Raw genomic sequence first — 8,912 nt, 5'->3', positions numbered from 1 at the left:
CAATGTGCACTTTGTTGCTGCTGTTATGTAGGTTTACAAAGAATATAGGAAAGGTGCATTTGTGATGTTCATCATGCACAGTTTATTTGTTTTGGGCATCACACCTTGAGACCTGTCATAGACTGTCAGGGCGTAGCTTTAAATTCTTAGTCTAAAGTTTTTTGGGGGGGTTTGTGTATTTTTTTTGTTTTTGTTTGTTTTTGTAGATGTTGTGTTTTGTTTTTGTTTTTGTTTTGTTTTGGAAACACTTTTTTTGCCAATAGCATGGCAAAGCCAGAGTACTATATCTTTGTTTAAACAAGGGATAGTAGCTACCACGTCACAAACAGATGGCACAATATTTTTTGTCTCCTTCGGATAAGACAGGTGATGCTGTCCCCTGCTGGCTTAAACAAATTTTGTTACTCTAGAGGTACAAGTATAGGAATCGGTACCGAATGTCATATCACGAGGTATTGATTCGGTGAATGAACCAATGAATGGTGCTGAATCCTATATTTTAGGATGAATAAATATTTTTTGTGATGTGTTTTTGAGAGACCTAAAGAGTTTCATAGGTTTAAAAATGTAAAATTCATCTGAATATATTAGAAAATAACACAGAAATCATACATACACACTCACGCACACAATCACAGAGCATCCATTATTGTTAAATATTGATTATCTGCACCTTTTTCTTAAGTGCGCATTTATTTTTATCCACTAGAGGGCAGAAGTGCAAAGCTACTGTGTTCAGTCCATCTGCGACCTCAATTCGTTCATCTTTCATACCTAAAAAACAAACAAACTTTGCACTCAAAACTAATTTATTTGACTTTTTTTCGTTTGAGATCAATAAAAAAATATTTTCCTAGCTATCGAAAGTATTTTGAATGTGCAAGCAATGCGTGTGATCAAATGCGAAGTGTGCGTGCGTGTGCGTGTGTGTGTGTGTTTCTGGCAGAAGTTTCCACTGTGTAGGTGAACACGTGGGAGGCAGGTAGAGGAAGGGTTTCCTCTGAGGTTGGAATCCCCGAACACAGAAAATCGAAAACAAACGCACCTCCTGCCTGACGCACGCGAACAGGTGTCAGGTTTATGCATGGTCAGGTTGTAATTACGTCATTAAACAGGATATTTTAGGACGATCCCACACCGCATTTGAATCACCTCCTCATCTAACAGTTACAAAGCGACGTTCATACAGTCCTGAAGTCATGCAGCCATGATGCATAGTCTGTGAACGCATTATAAGCGTGCATACATAAGCGTCGCGGGTCAACTGAGGTTACAGACTGCTAATCCAAACAGGAGTGGATATGGTGTGTGTGTGTGTGTGTGTGTGTGTGTGTGTGTGTGTGTGTGTGTGTGTGTGTGTGTGTGTGTGTGTGTGTGTGTGTGTGTGTGTGTGTGTGTGTGTGTTTGTTTTAGTAATGTCTGGCGGTCACAGGTTGTTTTTTTAGAAGTGACGCCGGTTTGGACCTCGCATTTTCATATTCCAGATCAGCATCGGGTTTGCCCTTTGCTTTTGTCTCTTATGGTGTGTGAGCCATTGTCCGCTGACGCGCAGATGCTGCTGCCAGCCGATAACAGCAGGAGAAAATGATCAATATCCAAAGATCAGACTGAAAGGAAGTCACAAAGCTCTGAATGTTTTATTATAAAATAAGGATTTATTTGACATGTTTTTGCTGCTGTAGACAAACCGGGCTCGACTAGTTTAACTATGTCAGCCAGGAAACGTAATCTCTCTCCCTCTAACACGCACACCTACACACATATACACAAAAAACACACACACACGCACACTTTACACCTGCATTGTTGGTTTACACCAGATTCCCTTGTCGATAAAGTTTTGTCATGCTGCAGCCAGGTGTGTGTGTGTGTGTGTGTGTGTGTGTGTGTGCGCGTGTGTGTGTGTGTGCGTGCGTGTGCGTGTGCGTGTGTGTGTGTTTGCATGCCACCACATCACTCATACATAATTCTCTGTGGGGAAGACAAACACTCTGCGAAACACAAGACGCTCCTGAGGGAGCGAAGATGAAAAGGACACAAAGGGAACACATGTAAACACACACACACACACACACACACACACACACACACACACACACACACACACACACACACACACACACACACACACAGACATCTAAATTGTGTACACTCCCTCATGAGTCTAGACTTTATTTGTCTGCACAGCACTTCCTGATCTCAAACTGGGTTTCTATGTTCTCCCCGTGTCTGCGTGGGTTCTCTCTGGGTTCTCCGACTTCCTCCCATTGCAGTTTAGGTGAATAAGTAACACAGATTTGAGTGTGTGCATGAGTGTTTGTTCATCTTTTGTGTGGCCTCGTGCAATCTTGGCGTCTCATCCGGAGTGTACCCCATCTCTCACCTGTAGCCGGCTAGGATGGACTCTTATAGATGGATAAGTCTTGGTTGAAGATGAGGCGATTGTGGTCGTCTCGTCTACAACAAAATAGATCGATGGATGGATAAACTGAAAAAAACCAACTCCTTATTTCAAATAAATCCATCTGGTCCTTTAATGTCTTTTTATGCATGATTTATGTGGCTGTTTTTAATATTTATCTAATTTGTGCTCTCTTTTCCAAGTAATTTGTGGCTTCATATCTGGAATCAGCATCTCTACCATGAAGGCTTAAGAGGCTGTGTTGACACAATGGTTTCTGCCACGCACCAAAACAGTTTCGTCATCATCCATGTGACTGTGGTTACATATCTAGAATCTAGAATTTTAAAAAAACTTACTGGGGTTATGTCACATATTCTTTCCTTGTATTGGAAAAAACTTTCAGTTATGATGAGAAAACCAAGTTTATTAATAAGTTAAGAAGCATTTTAATATTGTGCAGTGTGTAATACGGTTGAAGACCATGCTTAACTACATTTAGTCAATATATACACAGCAATATGATATTATTTCCCTTGAAATAAGAGACATGCATTATGTATTTCTGTCTTTTGGTGAAAGATTAGCTGTGATAATATATAAATCACAAAAAGCCTACATAAAGGATTAGCATGATTAGCTAAGAATCATGGCGGAGCTGTACGTCTGACCCAGACTCAACTTTCTGACCTCCAATGTGATTTCTCTCACATTAAAGCCTTGGACTTTTCATGTACAGAGATATAACATTGCAATTCTATTAGTCATGAAAGGCTCATCTGTAAATGACATTCTCGTGCCAAACGAGGGCATCTAGTAGACTCACATACCATTGAATAAAATCCTTTTTACACATAGAATGTCCCCGAGCGAACTTTTATTTATTCATCTTGATTAAACCAACAGGGATGTCAGTGTGAGATTTTAGAATTGCATTCAGGTTTCCCACACACAAAAAAAGTGTTGCCTTGTGTGGCATCAGCATTCTGTGTGATGTTGAAGTCATGCATGACTCTGGTAGTTTAATTAGAAAATTGTTATAAAAAAGGAGAGATTATTCTTTAAATATTAGGCTAGTTAGCCATATCCTTAATTCATAATATATTATATTACTATATTTTTGCTTTATTATTTGACCTTTGACCTCTCATGGGGCTCCAGTTGTTTACTCAACCACACTCAGTGTTTCTGCATTGTTACCCAGCAGCCGTTTGCTCGGGGTGTTGAACATCTCTTAATGCACCTTGATAACAAAGGCATGTGAGCTGTGTGGGTGTAGTGTGATGTCTGTTCCACAAGGTACATACGATATGCATGTATCTCAATCCATGTGTGCACGGCATGTTGCCTCTGCGTGCATGCACCTCTGTCTTTGTTGTGTGTATATGTCAGTACGGTTTTGTGTTTTTGGTTCTGTGTCAGTGGAGGAAACCAATTTTCCACTCTTCTTGTGGAAACCCTGAGTTCTCATTTTATAGAGTAACTAACTTAGTTATCCTAAAACCACTCCATTCAAAAACGGTAAAAGAAAAGAAAATTCAAGTAAAGTTTGTTTTTAAAAACAAAAACATAAAAAAGCCGGATTCAGAGTCAGCTGTTTTCTCATTTTCTTTGTGGACACTGAGCTAAAGAGGTAACTCTCTGACCACATGCTGATAATTTTCCAATAACCATTTCCCCTCTCTCTAATAATAAAAGACGACTTTTTCTTCTGTTTGAAGATTTGCTATCCAGTGACCCTTCAATTAATTTAACAATTTAATTGTGGCTGTTCTGATGTGCCATTTGCTTTGATGTGCCATCTTCAGTCCATAAATGTGATATAAATCTAATCATCTCAATGGAGAGGTTTGAAAATACATAAAATAGGTGAAAAATCATAGAAGTTACTTAGGAAAGAAAACAAAAACATAGTTATGAGCAGAACACTTCTTCTTCTTCCCTACTAAAATGCCCTATTTCCAAGGAGTTTGAGGACCCCTTGTTATAAAAGTCCATCCCTGAGTCTGAGACTGCAACTGAGAAATTAGAATTCTGGTGTTTAAGATGCATTTTGAATATAAGGATGAACTTCTTTTTTTTCTTTTCGCGATGTCCTGTTAGGAGTCTCCACAGTGGGTCATCTTTTCTAATACCAACCTATCTTCTGTGTCCTCCTCTCCAACACCGACTGCTCTCGTGTCTTCCTCACTACATCCATCCACCTTCTCTTTGGCCTCTCGTTTGTTCAATTGGTTGAACAGATATTGGTTGATTTTTTTGTTTGAACTGTTCCTTTAATTTCGCTGCTGGAGAATGTTGAACGCCTCCTCCCTGGCTGTAGCATTACAGTACTTCTGGATAAAATACAGTGCAGGTTAAATATTGACTCAGTCGCTCAGCAGTGTTGCTGCACTTCCCAGAGGTTACCAGTAGGGGTCAGTAAATATCACCCTCTTGTCTTGAGGTACAATCAAAAAGCAGATTGAAACATCCAGGATTGCTTGAATATTGTTTGAAGTTGAAAATCTGAAAATCCCAATCAAATATCCAAATGGCTGAAACACTGGGATTGACAGTTGTCATTCCATATTTGTCAGGATTTATTAATCCTGCAGATCAGACTTTACTTAATCCCTTTAAGTAAAGATGTGAGGTGTTTCTGCTGGTTTGTCTGAGCCGATCACAGAGCTGCTCTGTTCAGGAAGGACAAACAGTACGCTTGATGCACTCCAGCCAAACACGACACAGTATTTAATTAGCACAATGCACGACATAAGGGTTCCGTGAGTGTGTGTGTGTGTCTGTGTGTGTATGTGTCTTTGTGTGTGTGCTTGTCTGTCACTACTGTTTGATCACAGCAAAGTGAGAACAACTGAACTAGCAAACTGCAGGAGCTGATCAACAAGCAGAGCACACAGCCATGTTTTGTCTTTGTTCGGTACGAGTTATCCTGTTTCACCGTTACGAACCAGATGGAAATTATTAGACGTCCCTCCAGATGCTTCAGATACAGATCGAGGGAGACGGAGGGAAAAAATAGCAAGATGTGGAAAAAGAACAAACAGGCCAAGGAAGAGATTAGCCTGGCTTTGTCACAACGGACATCGTCCCATGTAATCAAACGAGCCTCATCCGTGAACAAATCAGAAAACAAAGCCACGTAGTGTGTCTGAAAAATTCGGGTCATTCAAGTGCATCAAGGAACACGCAGGAATGCACCGCAGATTGAATGATGGGCACCAATGGGCAGCGAAATCATCACAGCAGCACATAGTTTACAAATAGCCGAGCTAACTATAAAGCTACAGAAGCAGATTGGCGCCAACCGTGTTTCAGGTTTTGTGTGTAAATTTGTTAACGGCTAGTGGCTACTAGTTTACCGTTAGCCCCATCCAGTTTTTTGGATGTTTCAGAAAATCATCAGAATGATTTGAGGAAACGATATGAACATCAGTGAGTTTGGGAATTTTTCTGAGGTGTGACATTATGGACCCCATGCCTTTGATATATAGTTTTATGTTAATTTTTTTTTAACAAAAATACTAAAATTGCAGCTCAAATTCTTTACAAATCTCTTCAAATTTAGTGTTAATTTACACATTTTAAAATTTTTCTTTAGTAAAGAAAACATAATGTTCAAAAATAACTTATTTGTTGTTGTTGGGTAAGAGGAATGATGTCATGTACTCCAAACAAACTGCATTAAACAGGTTTATTGATGATCATTTCACGTGCTGCGTGGAACCAAAGCAGGATTTCATGCATCATTTCATTTTACATACATTTCACAACTGAGCACCATATACTGACGTCACTTTACTGTCAGTGACCGCGCTGCACTCTAGAAATGGATTGGAGCACCACATTATGGAACATAGTGGTAAAATCCCCCTCCATTAATACTAAATCGACTCCTGCTTGAGTAAGACTTCTGCATTCAGGCTTCCATGTGGTGTCCAGTCATTTGCATCCTTGAATGAATGTCTGCACGAACCGGATAACTGTGTACATAATCTCAGATTTATCTTTAAATCCGTGAGAAATGAAGCATCAGGAGGACATCTCTGATGTCCATGAAAACAGATCAGGGTCAGTAAAATAAAAATCTACGTCATGTGTCAAGATGGACGGATGTTAGAAGAGCAGAGGCATCTTCTTCTCTTCCTCCCCCCCTGCTGTCTGACACCATGCTGTGACCTTTCACAGCATGGTGTTAGGTTCTCAGAGTCACAGTGTCATTGTGTCCTGACCTCTCGCATTACAACCACCAATATGGACACACACACACACACACACACACACACACACACACACACACACACACACACACACACCCACACACACACACACACACACACACACACACACACACACACACGCACACGCCGCTGGTCCAGGTGGTCAGTATTGTCTTATCGGGGGAGGAGAATTGGCTCTCCATTAGCAATCAATGGTGGGTAGTCCAGATGTGTTAAACACACACACACACACACACACACACACACACACACACACACACACACACACACACACACACACACACACACACACACACACACACACACACACACACACTTTGAGGACACTGATTGAAAAGAGAATGTGAATCAGAGTTCCATTGTCTGTCACGTCCTTTTGGATTTCATTCATATTCGGCTAATTAGACCAAACACATTTTGATTTTGGTTTGAGTGTAGAAAGTATTCGCTTCATAAATCAGATAATACTTTCAATTATAATTGCTAAAACTCTTCATTGAAAGGAGCTAACTTAGCAAAATTGAATGAACATCAAAGGTTTCCATCCCATACTGACAACCAGCTCATTAGATTGAGGGATAAGTCAGTTTTCTTCATGAGTCTCATTATATCACATCCTGACCCACATCGACTCAAACAGGAAGAAGTAAACACATGTGACCTTTGTAAACATAAAGAGAGTACACAAGTACCACCTTGTTTACAGTACAATATGAACAAAAAGAGTAAACCTGTCATCGAGGATCATATTAACAGATTCTCAAACAGATTCAAGTGTAGTTTCTGTTCCCCTGTCGAACTGTACAATAATAATACTAATAATAATAATAATAATAATAATAATAATAATAATAATAATAATAATAATAATAATAACAGGAAGAAGAAGAACAAATTGATTTGATTTTTAAAATCATATACAAAAGTGTCTGCGTGGGTTCTCTCCGGGTTCTCCGGCTTCCTCCCACCTCCAAAAGCATGCACTTCAGGTTGATTGGCCGGTCCCAAATTGACCATAGGAGTGAGTGTGTGTGTGAATGGTTGTTTGTTTCTATGTGGCTCCGCGGTACACTGGCGTCGTGCCCGGAGTGTCCCCCGCCTCACGCCCTGAGACTGCCAGGATAGGCACTGGCTACCCCGCGACCTGCGTTAGCGGATTAAGCGGGTTGGAAGATGAATGAATGAATGAATGAATATACAAAAGTATATATATATACAAAAGTCGAAATACAAGATAGTCAAGTTGACACAAAAACAAAGAGATTCACGCAAACAGGAATTCACATTCCAAAAACGAACAATAATAGTAATCATAATAATAACAATGGTAATAGTAACAATAAGAAGATGAAGATGAAGATTTTTTTTGATTTATACAAAAAAACTTTAATCACATTCAAACATTTTGCAATTTTACATTAGATGAAGCACTAAAGTGCCTCAGAAGAAGATTTTTTTCAAAAAAAACTTCAATCACATTTAACATTTAGAACATTTAGAACATTTTACAATTTTTCATTAGATGAAATTTCAAAAACACTAAACACTCAAAAACATTAAACACCAATAAACAAAGGGAAATACAATATAAAAATTAGTACATTATAACAGGAAGTTTGCAAAAGTGAGGTGGTCATCAACTAAAGTGCATAGGACATTTTTGTAACACCAGATGTTCCTAAAGTTATTCAGAAGAAGAAGCTTTTATTTATACAATCATACAATGACATTACAAGGTTAGTGTGGATAGTTATTACCTGTTATTATTTATTCTCATGTCACAGCTAAAGTATTTATTACAACTGTGCAACTCCTGACAACCACCTGCTACACGTTTATGTTTTGCAGCTGTCAGACCCCACATGTTTGAATTCACATCCTTTGTTTCACATGGAGATTTGTGTGTTTGTGTGTGTGTGTCTGCGTGTTCTCAGATAAATGGAGGCGTCTGATCGATGAGCTCCTCTGCCTGTGGTCGCTCAGGGTCTCGCTTTGAGTCATGGGTCTCTGGTGCTGACAAAAAGTCTCCTTCAAATGGGCAGGACTATTTTCTACCATGTTTATCTCAGCGCCGCAGAACAACAAGAACATCTTTGTGAGAAAAGTAAGTGGAACAAATCATAAGAACTGTGAACGCAGCAGAGATAATGCAAAGATTTCATTTACGACTAAAGGTTTAAACTAACTGACTTTCCTCTCCTGAGTATGGAGAACCCGGATGAGGTGAAAGAGACGTTTCTGCCTGTTTTCCCACACAGTTTCTGAGTGGT

This window comes from Antennarius striatus, chromosome 11 (genome assembly GCF_040054535.1).
Source record: "Antennarius striatus isolate MH-2024 chromosome 11, ASM4005453v1, whole genome shotgun sequence".
Taxonomy (NCBI): Eukaryota; Metazoa; Chordata; class Actinopteri; order Lophiiformes; family Antennariidae; genus Antennarius; species Antennarius striatus.
The sequence above is the reverse complement of the archived record's forward strand: the minus strand, read 5'-3'. Positions refer to the sequence as shown.